Here is a 23,802-nt window from a genome sequence, read left to right on the forward strand (position 1 = left end):
CTTTATTGTCTCGCATTCATCTAAAAAGTTACCAAACTGACACCATCCATGCTGCCCTTACAAATTGACCCTTAACTACAGCACATTTTGGTGGGGGGATGTGAACATGAAAAACGCAAGCAGGTGTTTGAAAAGGTGGGTTTTCAATGCATCTGGGCAGAGAATTCAGCTCTTTCATTGTCTTTACCTAGACGTATATCTAGGTATGCAATACTAGATGTACTGGCCTCAAAAGTAAACTTTAAAAAGTTTACTGCTGTATTAATATAGTCGAAAAACTTATTAATTTTTGCAATGTCATTCCATACAATAAAAATGTCATCCAAAAATGCATATACAACATGCAATATTTCATATATTCTGAATTAAATACAAATTTGTTTTTCCATGTTGTCATTGCTATGTCAGCAAACAGCCCACCACATGGGAAGACCATTGCTACACCTGTAACTTGGTTGTAGTATGCCTGTTCAATTAATGTACAATTATTTTTCAACACAATTTCAATTAAAGCTTTGTAGGTGTTTACATTACCATGAATTACACCCTTCAGTGTTAAATATTCTAAAAACCATTTGATACCTTGCTTATGGGGGATAACAGTATACAAGTCCTTTATGTCAACAATAATGAATAATTTTCATTAAACTCAAATTGATTTATTTTGCCCAAACATCCCAAGAGTTTTGACGAATGTGTTTTTCTTGGGTAACCAGATGTTTTAATTTTTTGTCAAGCAATTTGGCACATGGGTGTGTTCTCAAACCTCTGGTATCCACAATTGGTCTCATCGGTGGCTTTGCAATATTTTTCTGGAATTTTGGGATGCCAAAGATTGAAGGCATGATAGGTGAGACAGAATTCATATCAATTTGTCTATGAATAAATCATTGCGTCCCTCACCCTTTTGTATGCTGTATTTAGTTTTAGTAACACTTCGCTATAGGTAGCTCCTGAAAGCATATAAAGTATTTTTTGTTTGTAGTCCTATGCCTCCATTATCACCAGGCCCCCACCTTTGGTTTCATAAGCCTCAAAACTTGGTCACTGAATTCTTTTTACAGCTTTTTCTCCCTAGGTAGTAAAGTATTATTTGTATTTGAGTTATGTTTGTTTCTTTTCAATAATGTTCGAAAATTCAGTTCACAAACTTTCTCAAAACAATGGACTGTAGGATGAACTGGTGGGTTGTCAAGTGCTACATGACCTAAGCGTGTTAGGAACAATGGTGGGAATGTCAAACAAAATATTCAGGTTCAGCTTTCTTATATATAATTTAAAGTCCATTAAAAGTTTTGCCACATTAGCATGTTCAGTGAGAATTAGAAGTTATGTACTCACCATAACGTTCCATCTGAGTAGGTGTATTCATTTGTCTGCAACCTGTGGGTTATGGATCCGATATCGGATCCGAACCGGCATGGTTTTCCAGCTATGGATCCAAGCTCTCAGCTCCTCCCCTCACCCATAATGCCCTGCTCTACCCTCATGACCTCAGATCGAGTTTGCCAAAGCAACAATACCCTAAAAAGGGTAACAAAGAATATGCAGGAAACTGAAAGGCCAGGGGGATAGGAGGGCGGGATGGTTGCAGACAAATGAATACACCTACTCAGATGGAGCGTTATGGTGAGTACATAACTTCTAAATCTGAAGTAGGATATTCATTTGTCTGCAACCTGTGGGACAGAGTCCCCAGCTACCTGAATCTTGGGCGGCCATCATGGAAGGATATTCGGAGCACCTGAGCCAAAGGATGCTCTACCCCTAGATGCAAGATCCAACTTATAGTGGGAAATAAATGTATGAGATGAAGCCCACGTGGCTGCTGCACAAATATCATCTAGAGGAATCCTAGCCTTGAAGGCTGCCGAGGTAGATACTGACCGGGTTGAATGGGCATGAACACCCCCCCGGTGCGGGCCTTCCTGACGCTTGATAAGCCAATAAAATGCACTGTGAAATCCAGCGGGACAGAGAAACTTTAGAGATTGGCTTGCCCAAATTGAATTTTGCAAAGGAAATAAACAGCTGGTCGGATTGCCTATGACCAGCTGTCCTGTTGAGATAAAATCTAAGTTGCCTGTGAACATCTAGTGAATGTAGCTTATATTCACCTTTGTTTTCATATTTAGGGAAGAAAACAGGGAGGTTAATGGATTGATTGATGTTTGCTTCAGAAGCGATTTTAGGAAGGAAGGACGGGTTGGTCCTGAGGGAGACACGGTCCGGATGAAATACCAAGTAAGGAGGTTTAGCTGATAAAGCTTGAAGTTCAGAAACTCTCTTGGCTGATGTAATGGCTACCAAAAGGCTGTCTTGTAGGACAAGAATTTGAGATCCACCGTAGCAGCTGGCTCGAAAGGAGGAGCGGTCAAGGCCTGTAGGACCAAAGAAAGGTCCCAAGGAGGAACTGCTTGTTTTATAGGGGGCCTGAGAAGAAAAGTACCTTTAAGAAATGTCTTACACAATTTGGCTGACATAAGAGGATTAGAATCTTGGCCAATGTGATAGTGAGAAATTGCCGCCAGTTGAACTTTGACTGTGGAACTGCTGGCACCATCGTTAAAGAGAGAGGTTAGAAAGTCAAGCACTACAGGGAGAGGAACCGTGAAGGGATTCAGGCCTTGCCGCTCCACACAGAGAAACGTTTCCATTTGCTTGGGTAAACCTTTCTAGTGGATGGTTTATGAGCCGCCACCAAAATAGCCTTTACAGGTGAAGAAATACCGGGAGTCCTTATCAAGAGTGGAACTGGAGCAGCCAAGCGGTCAGCTTCAGGTTGTCCAGGTTCGGAGGAGGAATGCAGGATGGATGGGATATCAGATCCGGGATGGGATCTAGAATCCAAGGAGGATTCACCGAGTGAGACCTTAGGAAGGGGAACCAGATCTGTCGAGGCCAGAATGGAGCAATGAGAATCATTCTGCAACCCACCCGAGAGGCTTTCTGAAGAACTTGCAGCATCAGAGGCAAGGGTGGATAGGCATACAGAAGACCGGGTGGCCAAGCATGCACCAGAGCGTCTCTTGGAGTACCTCCGGGAGGAGGTATTAGAGCGAAAAAACTGTCGCACTTGGTGTTTGAGGGAGAAGCAAAAAGATTGCATGAAGGGTTCCCCACCGTGCGAATATGCATTCCGCTACTTGACAATTGAGAGACCACCGTAAGGGGTCAGAATGGTGCGACTGAGCTTGTCCGCTAGGATGTTGGACCGACCGGAATGTGCGTTGCTATGAGAAAGCGATTGGTGGAGATTGCCCATTCCCAAACTCTCATGGCCTCTCGACAAAGAGGGTAAGACCTTGTTGCCCCTTGCTTGTTGATGTACCAGACAACAGACATGTTGTCCGATTGAATCGCAATTGTTCCCAAGGGAAGAAAGTCCTGAAGTGCTAGCAACGCTAAGAGCACTGCTCTCATCTCTAGAACATTGATATGCAGTAAGGTCTCTGAATCGTTCCACGTGCCTTGGACTGTCCGCGCCGCAAAGTGCCCCCCACCCGAGGTGGAGGCGTCCGTGGTCACCGTGGCGAGAGGGGAGAAGCACAAAATGGGCGACCTTTGTGGAGATCCGGGAGTGGAGCCACCACAAGAGGGACCGCTTGCAAGCCTTGCTGATCGCTATGGGATGATGCATGGGGAGAGCAAGGTATGACCACTGTACTAAGAGCGTCCACTGTAGAATGCATATTGAGCCTGGCAAGAGGAAGAAGTGCTATAGCCGAAGCCATGGACCCTAGAGCCCTCAGGACCAACTCCGCTGGAACAGAACTTGAATGGAGAATGGCCGCACCTGGAGCTGCAGATTTAGAACTCTGTCCGCAGTGAGGAAGGCTCGTAAACTCCTTGTGTCTAGTCTGGCCCCTATGAAATCTAAGAGCTGTGTGGGCCAGGTTGGACTTCTTTGTATTTATTGTGATGCCCAGAAATGGAGCAAGATGGAGAAAGGAGTCTCGCCAAGAGAAGTAGATGCCTTGTTGGGGCGGTAAGAAGCCAGTCGTCCAGGTAGGGAAAGACCTGCACCCCTGAAGCCTCAGGTGGGCCGCTACCACTGCTAGTACTTTGGTGAACACCCTGGGGGCTGTGGTGAGACCAAAGGGAAGGACCCGAACTGGTAGTGACTGGCTCCCAGCCGAAGCGGAGAAACCTCCTGGAGCGCCTGTCCATCAGGATGTGGTAGTACGCGTCCTTGAGATCTATCGAGCACATCCAGTGATTTTCTCCCAGAAGGGGAGAATAGATTGCAGAGTGACCATTCGAATTTTTCTTTGGGGACTGCCAGATTCAAGAGAGAGATCTAGGATTGGTCTTAGTTCCCCGTCTTTTGGCACTAAAAAGAATCTGGAGTAGAACCCTGATCCGATCTGGTCTGGGGCAACGGGCTGGGTGGCTCTTTTCTTTCGCAGATGGCCACTTTCTGCCAAAGCGTCCTCCCGTTGACCGGTGGGACGCCTGGGAGGGACTTCAATTTTGGAAGGTGAAGGAAAGGAATGCGATATCCCTGGATATGATTTGGAGAACCCAGCGGTCTGATGTTATGGACTCCCATGCCGCTAGGTGCCCGGAACGCCCCGACTGCCTCCAGAGTAGAGCAGTCGGGCAACCCTCAGGGTTGCTGCGGGCCGTTCAGAGAAAGGTTCCCTGGACCCGAAGTTTCTGGGAGCCCCTCTGCCTCTAGGGCGGCGTCCTCCCTGTCCTCCTCTGCCACGGAAGGACTGGTTGTCCGGAGCAGGCTGGGACTGCTGCGACTTCGGAACCACATCTTCTTCTGACCCTTTTGGTTCCTAGAATAGGGCCTCTGGGGTGCAGAGAAGCGGATTCCGACGGCAGACAGCGTCTTCCGTCCTTCTCGCTCTGGGTCAACGTCGCGAACGGTCTTGCCAAACAGAGCAGAACCATCAAAGGGGCGTTCGCAAAAGCGCCTTGAAGGGCTCAGAAAAATCGCAGTGACGGAGCCAGGCCTGACGTCTAGTGACCAGTCCTGTCCCGCAGCTCTAGCGGCGCCCTCCATTGCATGGGAGAGTAGCCGCAGAAGTATTCGTAACTGACCTAAGAGTGGCCATACGGGTGGAGTGCAGAACTCTGTCCTCCTCCGAAATGGACTCAGGGGGGGATGCAGCGTATTCCTTAATAAGATCTCGCTGCATCCGAATAACATGTGCCAAATAGTTCAGCGCCCTTACGAGAAGGTCGCCGAACTGAACATCCGCTTCCCCAAGCGGTCCATCATCCGAGACTCCTTGCTCGGTGGGTGGACTGAGGGACTCTCCGGAGCTAGTTCCCTCTTTGTGGCCGCCGCCATCAACATGGCATCTACAGGAGGCCCCTTACTCCAATGGGTCCGGTCGGATGGCGGACTAAGGATCCTATCCGGTCTTTTGGGAATTGGCTCCACGGTGTCCGGTTCCTTCCACGCCCTGGTGGTAATAAGGTCCACCAGGGGTCGGCAGGGGACACCCAAGAGGTAGACGGGCCCGTTTCAAATGCCTCCAAGAACACGGACTCGTCCGAGGAAGACTTGGGGGCAGACCACCCCCCCCTTATACGGAGCATTTCCATGATGTCTCCAAAGGAGACATCCTCGGGGGGTGACCGTGGGGAGCCTTCCCCTTCCTCCAAGTCCGTGTCTTCTGTGAGAGACTCGGAGGCGTGAATGTGCCTCCTTTTGCGTATGCTTGAGGGCCTCCTCTGGGGGCTGTCAGAGGAGTCCTCAGCAGCAATTTGCTCCATAGGAGCAACTTGGGGCACAGAAACGGGCTGTCCCAGGGGCCGGATGGTGGAAGCCTGGCCCAGTAGCGGGACGGAGCCGAAGCAAGTGCCGGGGGTCCGGAGACCCTCAACAGAGCCCTCTCCACTACATCAAAGGCCGAAGGGGAGCCGACCTCGACCAAAGGATCCGACAATCGGCCGACCCTCGGATCCGAAGAGTGGATCGGAGCCGGCGCCGAGCACTCGGATCCGAAGGGACAGTGCGCTCCGACACAGACGGCGCCGAAGGAGCACTGATCCCCCCGGATCCGACGCTCGGATCCAGGCTCCGAGAGTTCAGGTCCGACGCACTCGAGTGCAGGGTCGGGTCCGAAGTACCAAGTACTATCGGCTCCGACCTTCCCCCGGCTCCGAAGCTGCTCGGCTCCAGCTGCTCCGAACCCGGATAGCGGGTCGGAGAAGGAGCAATAGGCTTAAAAGGGTGTTGAGCTCCCCGAGGGGAGGCAAGAGCACTCCCATCTGCATCTGGGCCTGGATGAACCTTCTCATCATCCGGTCCAGATCAGCATCAGAAAGGCTATGGGTAGATCTCGAAGAGGCTACCGAGGTAGGCCTGGAGTGCCTCCTCGATAGCCTCGACGGAGATCGGGTCTCCTCCTCCTCAGGACCCGGTGAAAAGCACACAGGGGACCGGAGCCGAGAAGGAGGAGACCGAACGGACAACGGAGCCGGGAGAAGCCGCTTGGCTGGCGGGGCGAAACAGAGGTCTCGGCCCGCCGCTTGTGGTGCTTCTCCCTCCGGTCCTTTTTAGCAGCATCCCTCTCCTCTCCAGAAGCGGGAGTTTGAGTCCCAGGAGCAGGAGGGGTGCCACAGGGGAACAACTGCAGCCACAGTAGTCCCGAAGGAGCGGAGGCGGAGCCGAGTCTGGCGGTAAAAGACCCGCCAAGACCAGCTTGGACCTCCGCTCCTCAGTGCCCTGGGGTTGAACCCTGCACAAATGGAACAACCAGATGTGAGGTGTTCAACCCCGAGACACTAACACGAGTGTGGCCATCAGCCGGAGAGAGCTTATGGCCACACTCGAGCATTCGAAAAGATAGATTTAGGCTGGTCAGCCATAATCTATAACACACTAAAAGTTACAGAAAGTAACTTAAAACAAAAAGACACACAGGCCTACACACACACTCTACAACAGCGAGGGGAGGGAATAAAAATTACTTACTTTAACTCAAAATAAACTCAAAATACACTATAAGAAAGGGAAACCTAAACTTTCACACAAATTCACTCAAAAAACCAAAAAATTCTCTGATTTTAACAAGAAATAGAGTTCACTTAGCTGAGAGCTATGTACCCAAATCCAGTTACCAGCGCGGCAAACGAGATCTGAGGTCATGAGGGTAGAGCAGGGCATTATGGGTGAGGGGAGGAGCTGAGAGCTTGGATCCATAGCTGGAAAACCATGCCGGTTCGGATCCGATATCGGATCCATAACCCACAGGTTGCAGACAAATGAATATCCTACTTCAGATCAAAGGTTAGCCCTCATTCAAACAAATCCATACATTCCAAACCTATATAGTGAGCAGTGCGGGCTCAGGCGCCTAGCCAGCGAGACATTTCCCTGTGGTACATTTGACTGGGGACACATGGCTGAAGTGACATTCAGCTGCAGTGAAATATGGCTGTTTGCAAATTCCCTGTGGGCAAAGAGAAGCACACCCTGCCATGCTCACAGCTTTAATAACCAAATGAATGGTGGCAGAAGAAATAATGAGTGTTGTGCTCAGTGTACAGTACATACTTATGTAACTACAACATGTAGAAGTGTGCTACAGCATGAAGGAAATCCTGCAGGATACTGTAGTCACATTTATGCTCAAGTATGTGTTTTAGGTAATGTTCCCTAGACACTGTGAAGGGGGTAGTGGTCCACACACTCCAATTATAAAAGAACTGCCCATTGTGCACTGCATTTTTACTGCCACTGAAATGCCCTCTGGCCAGCCTGCTGCTGATGCCTGCCATATTGCCTACGGTCTCCTGTTCCCGTGGGGACTATGGACATTGCTTTCCTCCTGTGCATTTGGTTACTGAAACTGTGGGCATGGCAGCGTATGCTTTTGTTTGCCCACAGGGAATTTGCAAACAGCCATATTTCTCTGCAGCTGAATGTTACTTCAGGCATGTGTCCCCAGTCAAATGTACCACAGGGGAAATGTCTCGCTGCCTAGGCGCCTGAACCCGAGCAGTGCAATTGTACATGGTGAAATCCCCTTTACTGTTGGTGATTAATACGCATGGAGACTATATTTTACCAGAACACCCACACATTAACAGCAACATAAGTCATCACATGTCTAAACGTGTAGGTTCCATCTGCCCCTACACTTTGATGGGTGAACAGTTTGCTATAATGAACTTTACATTTTTTATAAAAACATTTAATTGTCTGACAGGAGGCCTAGTATATGCTGCACTCTGTCAACTCTGCCCTGTTTTCTACATAGGCAAAACTGAGCGCAAGTTCATAGAATTGCTGAACATCTATATGACATTAAGAAAATGAAAACAATGCCCTAGCCATATACTTACGGAATGGCCAGACCATGTTTTTAAATTAGCAGTTATGGAAAAAGTAACCCCCTAGTAAACGTGGCGGCCCATATCAAATTAAGTTGGAAAAACAGGAGTTATATTGGCAGCTCACACTTAATGCTAGCTCTTGGCCATGGATTAATGACCAGATTTCTATTAGATGTCTTTTAAAACCAAGAACTTTTTCACTACCTTTTTTTTATAAGGCAGATTTTTAGTACAGCATTTATTACTTAATGATATTATTCTTTAGTAAAAGAAAGATTACAGGTTTATGTATTCAGATATTCAGTTTTTGTTTACTTCAGTTTTTAACTTATTGAATATGTTGCTTTAATGCATGATTTGTTCAGGGAATTCGGCTGTCTCACGATTTAAAGCTGATAACATGATTTTAAAGTATTCATGACCTTTTCAAATTGTATTTATATAGTATATTGTGTGGTTCACTTCATCTGAAGAAGTTTTGCTATAAAATAAAAGAAAAGCGCTAATGTTACGTTTCAAGTTGTTTGAGCTGGATTACCTAGCCTTGCATTTTTTTTAAAACATAGCACAAGCCACATAAAAAAAATCGCTATACCAACATACATCATAGAGATAAATCATAGACATCTTTACAGCGGCAATTACTCCAATGACAGCACAGTTTAAATGATCCAACTACCAGCATTAATGTAACTGTATACCGCTTTCTCCTGAACTGAGCAGGTTGTTCCATAGCAAAGCCAAATGTAGAGTCTCAGAGTTTAAGCTCAGAAATGTAGAATGCCTTGGAGGTGCCAAGTGAAGAAAACGGACACTACCAGAAACAATGAAGCAATGCCATGTAAACTTGATGTTCTACTTAATCTATTTTTAACTGGTCGATGCAAAGATCTGCAGCAATCAGTGTTTGTTTATAAATTTCTACTCCATCTACCCACCTTTATGAAAGGTGAACAACTGATGTTCTCTTTTGGACATTCCAGTTATAAAAACATCTATTTAGCACGGTCTGCAACCTACCCGAAGCCAAGGGGGACAAGTGCAGACCATCCTTTGCAAAGCAATGTGGTTCGTTAGCCATGGCCTTACATGCTGACAAATACTGATTTCCCTTGGAAAGACACCAGAGCACATTACTGAAGTCAATCATCTTTTTGTTTGTACTGTGGCATCATTTATGATGAAGGTAGAATGCTGCTCAATGCAAGGCCCATTTTTGCCTGAGACACATATTCAGAGAGATCAATAATGTCTCTTCATATAGCCCAACAAGGCATGTTTCAGGTCATTAACACCCACATGAACTATGATGCAATCATACTGGTACCTCTGGTGTAGTGGCCCAAGTGCATGCAGAACTTGACCGATCCTGGCTCCAGATAAGCAACTAACTTATCTTATCCTTGTTAAGTCTGGTGAGTGGTGCATGTGTGTGTCGAGCAACAGAGTCCCATATGAAGAGTGTCCTGGGTAATGTGTTTGCTTGCCTTGTGGGCTTTGCTCTTGGGGCTCCTCTAAGTGCAGATGTGTGTTGGGAGTTTGGCGTTACTTTTGGCAAGCGCTTTAGAGATTGCAGAGGACAGGCACTGACGTTTATAGACTTACAGGAGTTCTTTGAGGTTTGGGAAAAATGGAATTTTTGCATTTTTCACATACTGCGTTTCTAAGGATTAAATGGTTGTCTGTGAACATGAGACAATTGCTACATAGTCTCAAGATGTCCTTGTCTATCAAGCTGGCTATAGAAACATTTGGGAATTGAATACCTGTGTTGTCCAGACTTGTATTTGGGAAGGCTGCTATAGGTTATGGAATGGTTAATACAGTGGGTCTCCTTGGGAGGTCTCTGGTGTTTGGCACTAGACTAGTTAGAGTGGGCTAAAATTTGATACTAGCAATGTTTACAGCCCAGGCTAGCTGCTCTAAGCTTGCCTCTGCACAATGGCTTTGTTTTAGCCACACTAAGTTACAGGCTTCAGTTCTAAAGGTAGCATTATAGATCAGCTTTACTCAAAAACAACACTGGTTTGCTGGGTGGGCACTTAGTACTACTGATATATGGAAAATAATGGGTGGGAAAAGTATTTAAATAGGTTACATAACAGACAATAGCAATGAAAGAGGGAAGGGGGGACTTTGGAAATCAGATTACCATAAAGGGCAGAAGACAGAGATGCAGCCTTTTAAAACCACAACAGGAAAAGGGTGGAACGGTTGGGGAAGAATTCAAGCTGCAAGAAAGAATAGTTGTGTAAAATCTTACCATAACCTTAGATCTCCTCCTCTTTCATGTTGCAGCATTCTTGGTGTGGGATTCCCCACCTCAGGACCCGAACACCTGGCTCCTATACAAACGCTTAAGCCCAGTTGCTGTAGGTGCGTGAGATGTCACACACAGGGCCATAAACCAGAGACCTTAAATATGACATCTGCACGCACAGACTTCAAAACTTGAAGGCCAGTCAGACAGTCCCAAAGAGAGTAACAAGTGATGTCAGCCAGAAGTGTCAAGTATCATATGCTGGCTAGTCTTCTCTTGGTGAAGGGTAGAGCTTCCTAGTGCCTAGGTGTCATGTCCATAGCCCAAACTAAATACAGGAGGTTGGAGGGAGGGAAGAAATACTGCAACATGGAAGAGAAGGACATCTAAGGTTACAGTAAGATTTTACACAACTATTCTATGTCCTTCTATTCCTATGTTGCAGTATTCTTAGTGTGAGAGAGTACCATAACTTAAGAGGGAAAGGTGGAGGTAGAAGTGGAAGATTCCAGAAACCCCTGCAGGACTGCTCTAGTAAAACCTGCCCTGGCTCTGGAGATGTGGTCCAATTTGTAGTGTTTGATGAAGGTGTGAATTGTTGACCAGGTGGTTGCTTCCAGAATGGATGCTATGTCTAGCTGTTTGAGGAAGGCTTTTGGAAATAGCCATGGCTCTGGTCGAGTGAGCCCCCCCCGGATAAGTGCTTGCTATGGTGTGAGTAGCAGAAGAACATGGATTTTCTGATCCAACATGAAATAGTTTGTTTGGAGGCTGCCTTGTCCAGAGCCCTGTGGTGGAAGGAGACAAACAGTTGGTTAGATTTTCTGAAGGACTTAGTTTTGTCTAGGTAGAATCTAAGTGGTCTGTGTACATCCAGGGAATGGACAATCCCTCTCACTATTGTTAGTTGGAGAGGGGAAGAAGGTAGGTGGATTGATGGGGAGGCAAACAGATCCACTTGAGGTGTGCCCCACAGGTGCACAATGTCTAGAAAGGTCTCCCTGTTCAACATCCACTCGTGCTGTAGAGAGGACAATCTGCTTAGAATATCCACTTGTTTGTTGTCCTGAGAGTGTATGTATGTGGCCTGGAGGGCCAAGTTGTGCCTGGAGGTTAAACTTGTTTAGTTATCCTGCATAGGAGGTAAGCTCTGGTCCTCCTTGTTTGTTGAGATACCACATTACTGTGGTGCTGTCTGTGAATATTTGAAAGTGGCCCGGTTGGAGAGTACGAAGGAAAGCCTCCAGGGCCAGAGGAACTGCAGTCATTCCCCTTACACTGATATTGTTCTTTTGAAGAGTAAGATTCCATGCCTCCTGTACCCTGAGACCGTTGCAAGTGGCTCCCCACCCTAGGTCTGATGAATCTGTATGCATAAGTTGGGTTGTAGAGGGGATTTGAAGTGGTAGCCCGGGGTTGTGAAGGATTTGTTGAATCCATGACCTTAGTTCTGTTCTGAGGCAGGGAAGAATGCGAATGTGTTGCTCTAGGGAGTGCTGGTGTTGAGACCAGATGTTTTTCAGGTACCACTGGAACTTTCGCATGTGCATTCCGGCTAAGGGAAGCAGATATTTGAGGAGCTAGTAAAAGGTTTTGTAAGTGACTGAAGAGTGACAGTACTTTGTCCTGGGAAGGAAAGCCCACATCAGGTCTGTCCTGATCCTGCAGCCCAGAAAGATTTTGTCTTGCTCCGGGAGTAAGGAGGATTTGTTTAAGTTGAGGGTGAAATCCAGGTTTTGTAGAAGGGAGGTGGTGAACCGGAGATGAATTTGCAGGACGTCTTCTGTTTTTGCCAGAAGGAGAATGTTGTCCAGGTAGGGATAGATTTGGACACCTTTGGTCCTGCAGTAAGCAATGGCTGGGGCTAGGCATTTTGTGAATACCGTGGGTGCAGTAGACAAACCAAAGGGCAAGGCTGTAAACTGAAAATGAGAACAGGGTCCAGTAAAACGTAAGAATTTTCTGTTGGAGGGTTTTATGGGAATACGGAGATAAGCCTCCTTTAGATCTAGGGTGGCCATGTAGGCCTGGGCTGGGATTAAAGGGAGAGAAGTTTGAAGGGATAGCATCCTGAATCATGGTACTTGAAGGATAGACCTAGAGTTGGGTCTCCAAGAACCATCTTTTTTGGGGACCAAAAAAAGAGTCTAGAGTAAAATCCTTTTCCTTTCTGCCCTGCAGGAACAGGTTCTATTGTTCCTACTCTTAGGAGGTCTAGCAGAATGTGAGGAAAGAGGTGGATCTGATGGGCCTTGGATGGGTTTTTCCTTCCAAGAACGGAAGTATCCATTTTGAATGACAGTCAGTACTCACTGGTCTGATTTGATGTTTTTCCAAAAGGGGATTCAGTGGGGAAGGTGGGCTGATAAAGGTAGATGGGCAAGGCAGTCACGCATTGTTGGGTGCACTTCTATCCTGAAAAGGCTGGTCTGGAGTAGGTTTGCCTCCTGGTTCTTCTCCTATGCCTGGTACAGGAGGGGGTGCCAGAGGAAGGAGTTCTCCTGACGGTCTTGCAGGATAATTCCTGTAGTACTTAGGAATAGGAGACACAAGCAAATGTTTGAGGTCCTGCAGCTCCTTACTTTTCACCTGCAGGTTTTTAAAAAGTTCTGCAGATTGTTTGTCAAACATGAGGTTATCGTCTAATGGGGCGTCCATAATTTTAGAGGGCAGTCAGGGGTGGCAGCCAAGAGACTGGAGGCTTGTGAAACTAGGTTCAGGGCATATTTTACCATGTGAGTCTGGTAATTGATAGCTCGGAAGACCAGGGTGGAGGATGTGTACACTTCTTTCCCATTCCTGTCCATGCTTTTGCTATCCTCATCAGTGAGCAGAAGAGATGATGAAGGAATCAGCCTGCATTGCTGGTCAGGGGAGATAATCATCACAGTGTCTGCCAAGGAGATTTAACCAAGAATTTTTGGTCATCAAGCACTTTGTAGAACATGTCCAGACTCTTAGGAGCAAGTGGTTGAGAGTCTGGATTCTCAGATGCAGAGGTAAAATCATTCAGACAGGCAGATAAGACAGGTGGGATGGCTGACTGGGAGGGTGATTCCACTTGAAGGAGTTCAAAATACCTCCTCTGGGTCTCAGTCATCTGCGTAGTGCCCCACTTGGTTCTACTTAAAAACATTGAAAACTCAACATCTAATTTCAAAACAGCGAGACCATAAGATCAAAAATTCAAAACATCTAAAATTCATAACATTGAATCTCACATCGAAAACTACAAAGCAAATATAAGTAACATCCCCTCCACCTATACCACCACCAAATGAAAAAAACACTTTTTACTACGTTTCTGCAGGGGGAGCAAGCCCCCCTGCAACCCCAAGTGGGGTGCTCTTCCCCCCACACCCCCACAAAGTATACAAACTCTGAGATCATGCTACAGTGGGAAAAAGTTAATTTCCTAATCCACTGTATCGCGATCACCATAAAGAATGTACACAACATCTAAATCACTTACCCGCATGGCCTAAAAACAGAGTGGCATAATAAACACTATATATGGATTAACAGAATAAACTAACATTTACACGTTTGATGATACATTACTCAATTTTATACATTTCTGATGTTGTGAAATTCGATGTTGCGCATTTTACATATTTTGAATTTTCGATTTTATGGTCACATTGTAAGGCATACAAAACAGACTCATCAGAAGAGTAGTAAGGTTCTAAATCCTCCTCTCCTTCTTGGGTAGTAGGCAGAGACAGTCCTAGGACTAAGCAGTGGAATAGTGGAGGGGGAAGAGGTTGTAGGCCTAAGACCCATAAAAGACTGCATTCAAGGAGTTAGTAAATGATTGCCAGTCTGCGACTCCTTCAGGGGTAAGAGATGTTTGTTTTTTTTGTTTTCGCTTAGAGGGCGCAGGTCTGGGAGAAGGCTTGGGCTCTGGGGCCTGGGGCTTCAGCTAATGGCATCCTGTTCAGTAGTCCCACTGTTTCTGGTTCCCCCTCAACATCGGTAGGGACAGACGTCTGTGCTGTCTCCAAGGACGCGCAGGCCGTTACTTCTGAAGCGGCTTCCTCTGTGGGAGCCATTGAAGTAGACTGTTCAAATCGAGCATCCCTCAACCCCTACATCGAAAGCTGGCAGGACGTCTGATGGCGGACAGGCAATGGAAGTAGGCCTGGAAACTTTGATCTTTTTCCATAGTGGTTCAGTCGGAATGGCCAGTTCAGGATCCATCCTGAGCGCAAGCTTTTCAAGTAGTTGGTTCTCTAAATACAAGTTGACAGGATGGCTACGAATGGTCTTCAGAACAAAAGATTGGCAAATGGAAGCAGCAGTATGGTTGTATTCCTTCCCTAGACAAAAGACGCAATGGTTGTGTGCATCTTTATGTGGTATACAACGCCCGCAATGACATTTGCCCTTCTTAGCTGACATTGGCTAACAATAACTACAGCTAACAAAGCTCAAACAAAAGAAATGAAAAACTTCCCCAGTAGGGTACTTAGCTTTTTAGAAGTGTAACGTAAATGCTGCAAACCAATCCAATTCACGTAAACCAAGAGAAATACGCCAAAGGCCAGTGAAGCTATAATACACCCTTTAATTTAACACAACCAGCTGAACGAAAAATAACAAAACATGAAAATCACTCCGAAAATCCTGTGCAGTTCATTAAAAGCAGTTGCAAATGTGCATTGCGATTAAGCGCTTTCATCCACTCAATCGTGGACTTCTTCAGAATCGCATGCTAACATAGTATAATACATTTTATAGACTTTTTTGACGCCAACATTTTAACAAATTTTAAGTGATATCCATTCTATATTTTCTATACATCACTTAACTATCATTTAGTACATATTTCAAATGAAGACCAATATACAATATGTTCCAATGTACAATGCCTAAATTAGCATGTAAAATGAATTCTATACAGTATAACATCTCCTATCTTGGATGCTATATACTATGGTATACTATTAATATTTAAATTGTAGATGTACCTTGCAAATACAATGTATATATTACAGTATGAATACAACCTGTGGTGTATAATTGCCTTTCCACATGCTATATATCTAATAGCACTCGTACATTTATTTAAAAAAACATATAAATGCATATGTAAATTGCATATATTTAAACCATATGACAAAAGCATAAAAGCAATATAAACAATAACATGTGCCAAACTATTAAACCAATAACTACAAATTGGAAATGTGCATATTAGAGAATGAATGTCCTAAATAAAACATATGTACTCAATTAAATATTATAAATTGTAGTTAATAAATATATTTGTACTAAAAATGGTATTATAAAAAATGGCTTTTATCAATAAATTTGTAATAAATATAATAAATATAACAAATATTAAAATGTATTTAATATGATGTGCAATATTTAATTAATTAAAAAAATATTTATGTATAATGTATATAATAAATATAAATGTATATATATGTAAAAACAATTAAAATGCATTAATGGCAAGATGGAACTATAGATCAATTCAATAACTCAATATATCATACCTTGCATCAATAAAATACTCTATGCTAGAAATGGTCTTAATGTTATATATTCATTTAATCCTGGTTTTGTGGAAGCATCAGTTAAGATTTGCCATTTAGCCTCTTTAGCCGCTAGATATGCCTTTAGATTTCCTCCCCTAATATTATAGTTTACCCTTTCTAAGATAGCAAGCTTAAAATGATGTTTGTTATCAGTCTCTTGGATGTGTTGGCTTAAGGCATTTCTACCATCTTTCTTTTTAACTGCGTACAAGTGTTCATATATTCGCCTTCTAAATTTCCTTTCTGTTTTACCTACATAAAAACAACTGCATAGTTGGCATGTGGCTAAATATACAATATTCATAGTATTGCAATTACCATTGACCAATTTAACTCTTGTGTTATTTATATTGTCTAATACCAAATTATCTTCTTCATTAATGGTTTTGCAATACTGGCAGTTTCCACATTTTCTAGTTCCCTGTTTGTAGCCTTTGTTCATATTCAGTCCTGTATTAATTTCCAGAAGGGCCTTCAAGTTCATTCCCATTTTGTATACAACAATGGGTGACTCTCCCAAGGTTTCCATTACATCAGTGTCATAAAATGATACATTCCAATATTTTTTCACCATTTCTTTAATGTAGTTTGCCTGGGGGGTATAATAAATAATACATGCTCTTTTGTAACCTTTATCATCATTTTTTGCCACAGTGTTGTTCATATTCTCACGTCCTAATACAGGGAAGTATTTAATCCCCCATTGTTCAATCACATACGTTTTAATTTTGGTAATAATATATTTAGGATACCCTCTGTCTAGGAATAAATTACTAATAAATTCAATTTCCTCTATCATTTCTTCGTGCTTTGAAGTCATTCTTGCTGCACAAATACATTGCCCTTTAAAAATGTTTTTCTTCAATTTTAGGGGGTGATAACTTGTGTATTCCAAATAATTGTTAGAAAATGTATTTTTTCTATATATGCGAGAGGAAAAACCTTCATTTGTACTAGAAACATAGGTATCTAAGTATGAAATTCCTTTTCTATTTTGATTGTATATAAACTTTAGGAACGAACTGCTTTTATTCAAATATTCTACAAATTCATCCAATATTATTTCTTCACCATCCCATAATATAAATATATCATCTAAAAACCTTGTATATAATTTGATGTATTTATAGTATTGGCTTTTGAATACAGTTTCCTTTTCCCAATCCAAAAGGACTAAATTGGCAAATATAGGTGCACAAGATGCCCCCATGGCTACTCCTCTGGTCTGTCTGTAAAATTCACCTTCGTAGTAAATGTAGTTATGGTCCAGAATAATGCTCATCAATTCCATGATTACCGTTGTTTTCTCCCATTCCAATGTGGAATACTCATACATACTATTCCTAAAACTTTGTAATCCCTGTTCCTTTGGGATACAGGAAAATAAATCTACTACATCAATAGTCACATAAATTATATCATTCTTCCAAATATCGTTTGTCAGTAACCCCAAAAACATCCAAGAATCCTTAATTAGATGGGGGACTCTGCCATATATATGTTTTAACCATTTATCAATAACCTGTCCCATAGGAAATGTCTTGGCTCGACTGCCTGATAATAGGCCTGAAGGGTGGGTGTCAAGTACATTTTTGTGTACTTTTGGCACTCCTACTATAGTTGCCATTACTGGGTGATCCACTTTCAAAAAATTGTATAATTCCACGTCAATTCTATCATCAATCAACATATCTTCTAGAAACATATTAATACGTCTGTATCCAATATTGATCTGATTCAAAGAAATGTTATCGTAATTCCCAGAATCTACCAGGATATTAAACATTTTGTTAACATATACATTGTTGTCATATAATACAATTCCCCCACCCTTATCTGGCTTCATTACTCTTACTGTCCTATCATTCATAAGTTTATGTAGTAATGAAATCTCCTCTTCATTCAAATTACTATATTTTTTGTCTCCCTTTTTTGTCTCCCTTAATAGTGTTTAACTGATATATATCTCTTATTATCAGTTTCTCAAAGAGGGAGTCTTGTGGGTGTGAGGGTGGTATGAAAGTGTTCTTTTTCTTTAAGTCTCCACTTTCTTTCTCTCTGGTTTCTTCCTTAAAACGTAAAGCTAGATTTAATTTCCTAGTATATCATTTGATATCTAATAACACTGTCAACAACCCTGAAGTTCTCGTAAGGCACATATTTCAAGCCTTTAGAAAAGAGTGAAAAATATTTCTTTCCAATTGTTAAATCAGTGTAATTGAAAATATTGAATCCTTTATATTGACACATAACTTGTTTGTTGTTTGTTTCTCCCTCAAAATTTAAATGTTTCTGTTCATTAACCTTATGGCTAGTACATATACCAAATTCACTTCCTACCTCCTCTGTTGTCTCCATTTCTGGTTGTTCCAATACTTCTGTGTCCCTCTACTCCCATTCCCTTTCCATTCCCAATTTCTCTCCGGATTCTCGTTTAGATCCTGACCGTAGCCCCACTGAAAATCCCGTTTAGTATAATTGTTATTGGATTCCCCAAAAAAGTTATTGTTATTGATATTATTTCGATCATAGGATGTCATCTGATATTTGCAGCTTTTATATTGGTAGTCTATATTCCCACTCATACACATTCCCTTCCTTATATTCTCTTATATCCCGCTCTAGTTTTTTAACTTTTCTTTCCATAATATTGTTTGCTTTTTTATCCACTTCGGAAAACTGTTTGTGATAAAAGTTCTCCCGTTGATCAAAAACCAAATCTTCCGTAATATTTTTATTCAATAACTCTGCCATTTCTGTATTATAGCTTCGCTGGCCTTTGGCGTATTTCTCTTGGTTTACGTGAATTGGATTAGCTTTTTAGAAGTCTGAGTGTATGAGTAAAGCGATAGATGTGACATGAAAAGTTCTGAGGTCTGTGCGTGCAGACGTCACATTTAAGGTCCCTGGTTTATGGCCCTACGTATGATGTCCCATGCACCTACAGCAACCAGGTTCAAGCTTTTGTATAGGAGCCAACTTTCAGGTCACCTGAGGCAGTGAATCCCACACTACGAATACTGCAACACAGGAACAGAAGGACATGCATATATCCTACAAAGTGATACAATCAAATAAAGCCAGTATTGGAGCTCTAGTCTTATGGTTGGATTTGATCTTAGTGGGGACTGGGGCAGACGGACAAAAACAGGGGGGGCAGTAGTAAAGTAAAACAGAAAGGCACTGGAATGCAACGTTAAGCAGGTAAATAAGCAAAATGTAAGACTATCAGCAAAACTGGAATATAAACAACTGTAAAAGTTCTGAAGCACAAATCCTGGAACAGAATTCACGATATCACCAGACTATGCAGAAAATTACCAGTAACACTGTTTACAGAAAAAACACTGAAATAAATGACTAAATGAGGCTCAAATCTGGCAGTGGTTCACAGTTCTGTCACAACTGTGAATGTAACTAAAAGATTAAGGCCCTGATAGTGGTCAAAATACAGTTTTTATAGGTAATTCTACTTATGGAGACAGAAGTGCAGTACAATATATAAACAATGCTAAAACCTTGCAGTAACACACAATCTTCCCACAACTGCAAATACAGCTACAAGACTAATTACCCAGAGCAAACTAAAAAATGCAAATAGATAACCTTCTTGGCTAAAACGTGGAAATAGGCAGAAAAATGGGGGAAAAAATATCACAGAGGTCACTATAAGTGTAACTTAAAATATCTAAGCAGAATTTAAACATCTTTTTTCCACTTTTGATGAAAAGCTTGCTTCTCACATTTCAAAGCTTTCCACACCCGAGTCTTGTATAAAAAACATTTAAGCTTAGCAAACTTCACTAATTGGTGAGAAATCAAACCCTCTACCTTGTGTCTGTGAGGTAAATACATTAACCATTATGTCAACTCCAAGTCAAGCAGATTTGCCTAATCCCTGGACTATAACTGAGGGTCAACCTGCTTGCCTTCCTTCTGTTGCCAGCTTCACTGCATCTGGTATCATTAGGCAGTGTAGCAAATGCCTGATGGCCACAGATAATGTATTTTTACTAGTAGTACAATACATTCGGTTTGTAAGAGATGAAATACTTTAACATGGAGGCCTTGCGCTCACAAATGGACACAAGTCTATGAACAGGATACACATTCACAACACTCTACAATCAACCTACACTAAAAGTAGTAAGCTGAGACTGCAAATAAAGCCCTTGTCAAAGTCTCATAGATCCATGAAGACTAGATATCAACAAAAATCAAACTAACATTGCCTTCTGGCACACTTCAAATACAAAAAACTACTCTACAAATAAAAATATTTGTTATATAGCCACAAATCAGTAAAGAGACACTGATCTTCCTCTCACTAGGCTGGACAAACACAGGGTTACAGTGAGTTGTCTTTCAGGGGCAAGGACCTCAGACATCAAGAACCCGTAAGGCCCATTCAACTTGCAAATGACTGATATGGTGGTGGTTCCATGTTGGGGGGGGGGTAAATGACGGTGTACAAAGTCTTGAGGGATATGCTGAGGGACGCATCATGACTCTCCATGCATATCAAAAACATAGGCAAGAGACTGGTCCTGAGCAAAATCTCTCTCTTAGAAAGATGCCCAAGTACAAAGAAAATATATCTGGCATCAACAATTGGCTGAACAGCAGGTGTCATTCAAGGTGGTGACACAGTACGTGTCAGCATGAGACAAGCTGATAGTCTTACTTGCTTTGCCAAGGATGGCCTGCACCTCTTCTTCCAAGGCCTCTGCATAATGGCATAAGGCTTTGCTGTATCCATAGTGCCTTGTTTTCAGCAGAATCCAACTGATGGACATCTCAGTGTAGCACAGTAAATCCAAAACAGGCTCGCATTAAGGTAGCTCTGCTCAATGCCAGATAGTTAAACATGAAAAAGCCTGCCCTTGAGGATCTCCAGAATTTTGAGTGCATCCATGTCTGCGTAATTATGAAAACGTGGTTTAAATGTTCAGAAAGCACTCCCACCCCAAACCTGGGTTTTGCACCTACCATGTTTTCAGACTCAATGGCATCTGTGGTGATGTCACCATATCTGTTATGGACTTATCACCACAAAACAGAGCTCACTGCACTCCAAATTATACTAAACAGAACCATCAGTTTATAACCTGTAATAGGACACCATTTATGTCCCTTGATAATCACACGGAGTTCCTAAATGCAACCTTTAAACTCCATATAATCAAAAACTCAATTTTGGGAAACTACCCACCCATAGGTTCATAGGCTGGTACTAGGCTATCGGCCCTAGGGCCTATACAAGCCTAGCCATAACAATTCCCTGGCTATTTCTTCCCACACTATTTACTTCCCTGGACCCCTGTCTAGCAGGGTGACTGACGTGATCCCCGAGGTGAATTTCCTTTCTCCCATCCAATCATCAAGGTTCCTTTTGAAGAGAGCCAAAGAGGCGCTCTGCTTGACATGCATGGGCAGTCTATTCTAGAGTCTGGGGAGTCTCTGGGTCAGGAATCTATCTCTTCAGCATGTTTTGTTTATTGTGATGACAAGCTTTAAATCCCAGGAGCGTGTGGCTCTGAGGGATTGGGATTTCTTTAAGTGTAGCATGTCCAACAGCTCTGGGTTTGACATGGCCTTGTATGTTAAGCAGAGACCGCCTCGGAGTAGATGATATGCGACAGAGTATAGCTGGAGTTTTTTTAAGGTGGTCAGCATAGGGCCATCTGCTTTAGGCCTGTGATTCTTTTAGTGAGGTATTTCTGAGGCCTTTCCAGTTGTTGCAGATGTCTTGAGAGGTACATACCAAATGGGGCATTGTATTCTATAATGGGTCTAATGAGGGAGAAGTACGGTGGGACAATGACCTCCTTTTTTCTGGATGAAAAGCCCTTAGTGATGAGGTGTGCCACATGGAAGGATTTCCTGACTGTTGTGGCAATGTGGTTATTGAAGGTGAAACCACTGTCCACCCGTGTCCCCAAGTCTCTCATCACACTTTCGGTGTTTAGTGTACTGCCACCTATGTGATAACTCAGGGGTACATGTTTTTTCCCCAAAGGGGATAACTATACATTTCTTGGCACTGAGCTTGAGCCCATGGTTCTGGCACCAAGCATCTGTTTCTGTAAGGACCTTTTGTAGAGTATCCACATCATTTGGGGATTCAATAATGGCTCCCATTTTGCAGTCATCTGTGAACTTTGTTAGTCAGAGTCCCTTAGTGTTGGCCTGTACTTCACAGAAGTAGATGTCAAACTAGGGAGGTCCCAGGACTGAACCCTGAGGTACTCCACTTGTCACTTGTCTGGAGCTGGATTTGGAGTCAGCTACTTTTACAGTGTGGGTTCTGTCAGTAAGTCAGTTGGCAACCCATCGAGTGACATACAGATTAACGCCCAGCTCAGTAAGTTTATCTATGATTCCAGAGTGGGGGATGGTGTCAAAGGCCTTGGCGAGGTCCAGATAGGCGGTGTGGACTGCCTTACCCTCGTCCACGGCTCTGGAGACTGATTCGAAGAAGTCAATAAGGTTCAGGAGACAAGATCGGCCTTTTACGAATCCAAACTGGGTGGGGTCCAGTGTTTTAAGGTTGCCAATGTCTGTTTATAAGTTCCATGATAATACGTTCCATGGTCTTGCATCAATAAACTGGAGCACCTATACTGCCAATGCAGCACCCACATGTTCTTTGATTTCATAAACAAAAGCTCTGTGTAACATTGTTAAACCCACTACATGGCATAACACTGACCTTGAACTTACAAATACAGTTCTTCATGGACAATTCCCCTAGTATTCCCTTCCCTGGTTAAGTCGAATCAAACTAGTGACTTTCACTATTAGAACCTTATCCTGAAGATAACACACGCACTCAGAATTCAGGGACTTTAAACATACAAATCCCAAACGTCTATAAAGAAAGTTAAAGATTCACATATATGAACTCAACACCAGACACGGACTCAGCAGGAAGCTACACAATAGCGTCCTCTGCCCACCTAGATAAATGCACAGAATTGACAGTACCTTGGATGCGTCTTTCGGCATATCCCGGTTAGGGGTCGCCACAGAGGAACTCTGGTCCGCTAATGTTTGGTAGTGGATTTTTACGTGCAGAGTTACCAGCCCTGACGCGCAACCTTCAACGAAGGCATGCCCATTCACGCATGCCTCCACACAGAAGACACTCTGAGAATCGAACGCAACGTCTTGCTGTGAGGAGACAATGCTATCGCAGCACCACTATCGCGGGTACCTACCAGATCTAAATATGAGAAGTTTAAAAGCAAACCATACTGGTGGTCCCATCAACATAAATAAATTCTACATAAAACAGAGAAAAAATTCCTTAAAGTTTAAAACAGATCTAAAGATCCGCCAGTCAAGGATAACATTAAAAAGCTGGCAAAACTACCACCACAAAACTGCTCAAAACTTATTCAAGATATCACTACCTACTCTGCCCTTGTAGGCACTGCCAGTAAACTAGCTAACAAATTCAGTTCTAACTTCACCTCAGAAAAAAATCTATTCAAAGCCCACTTATCCCAGAGACCCTCACACCCCCCACCAATCTTCACTAAAGATCACATACAAAAAGTGAGGTCTCTCAAATATTACAAATACTTCAACAGGATCTTATAATAAAACAGACAGTTTGACAGTGCAAGCCAAAGTAGAGCCAACTCAAACTGTTTAAGCCGATTTTAGTGACTGGCTTTGCCCCTGAAGTTT

The 23,802-nt window shown here is 43.2% G+C and overlaps 1 protein-coding gene across 5 annotated transcripts in view; it reads right to left on the reverse strand.

The window, feature by feature from the left end:
• LOC122799579 (clathrin heavy chain 1-like) overlaps positions 1-23,802 on the reverse strand; it is a 1,937,764-nt gene that overhangs the window by 856,457 nt on the left and 1,057,505 nt on the right. The window lies entirely within an intron of this gene.

Source organism: Protopterus annectens, chromosome 4.part0, assembly GCF_019279795.1.
Source record: "Protopterus annectens isolate FY-2018-M chromosome 4.part0, PAN1.0, whole genome shotgun sequence".
Lineage (NCBI taxonomy): Eukaryota > Metazoa > Chordata > Ceratodontiformes > Protopteridae > Protopterus > Protopterus annectens.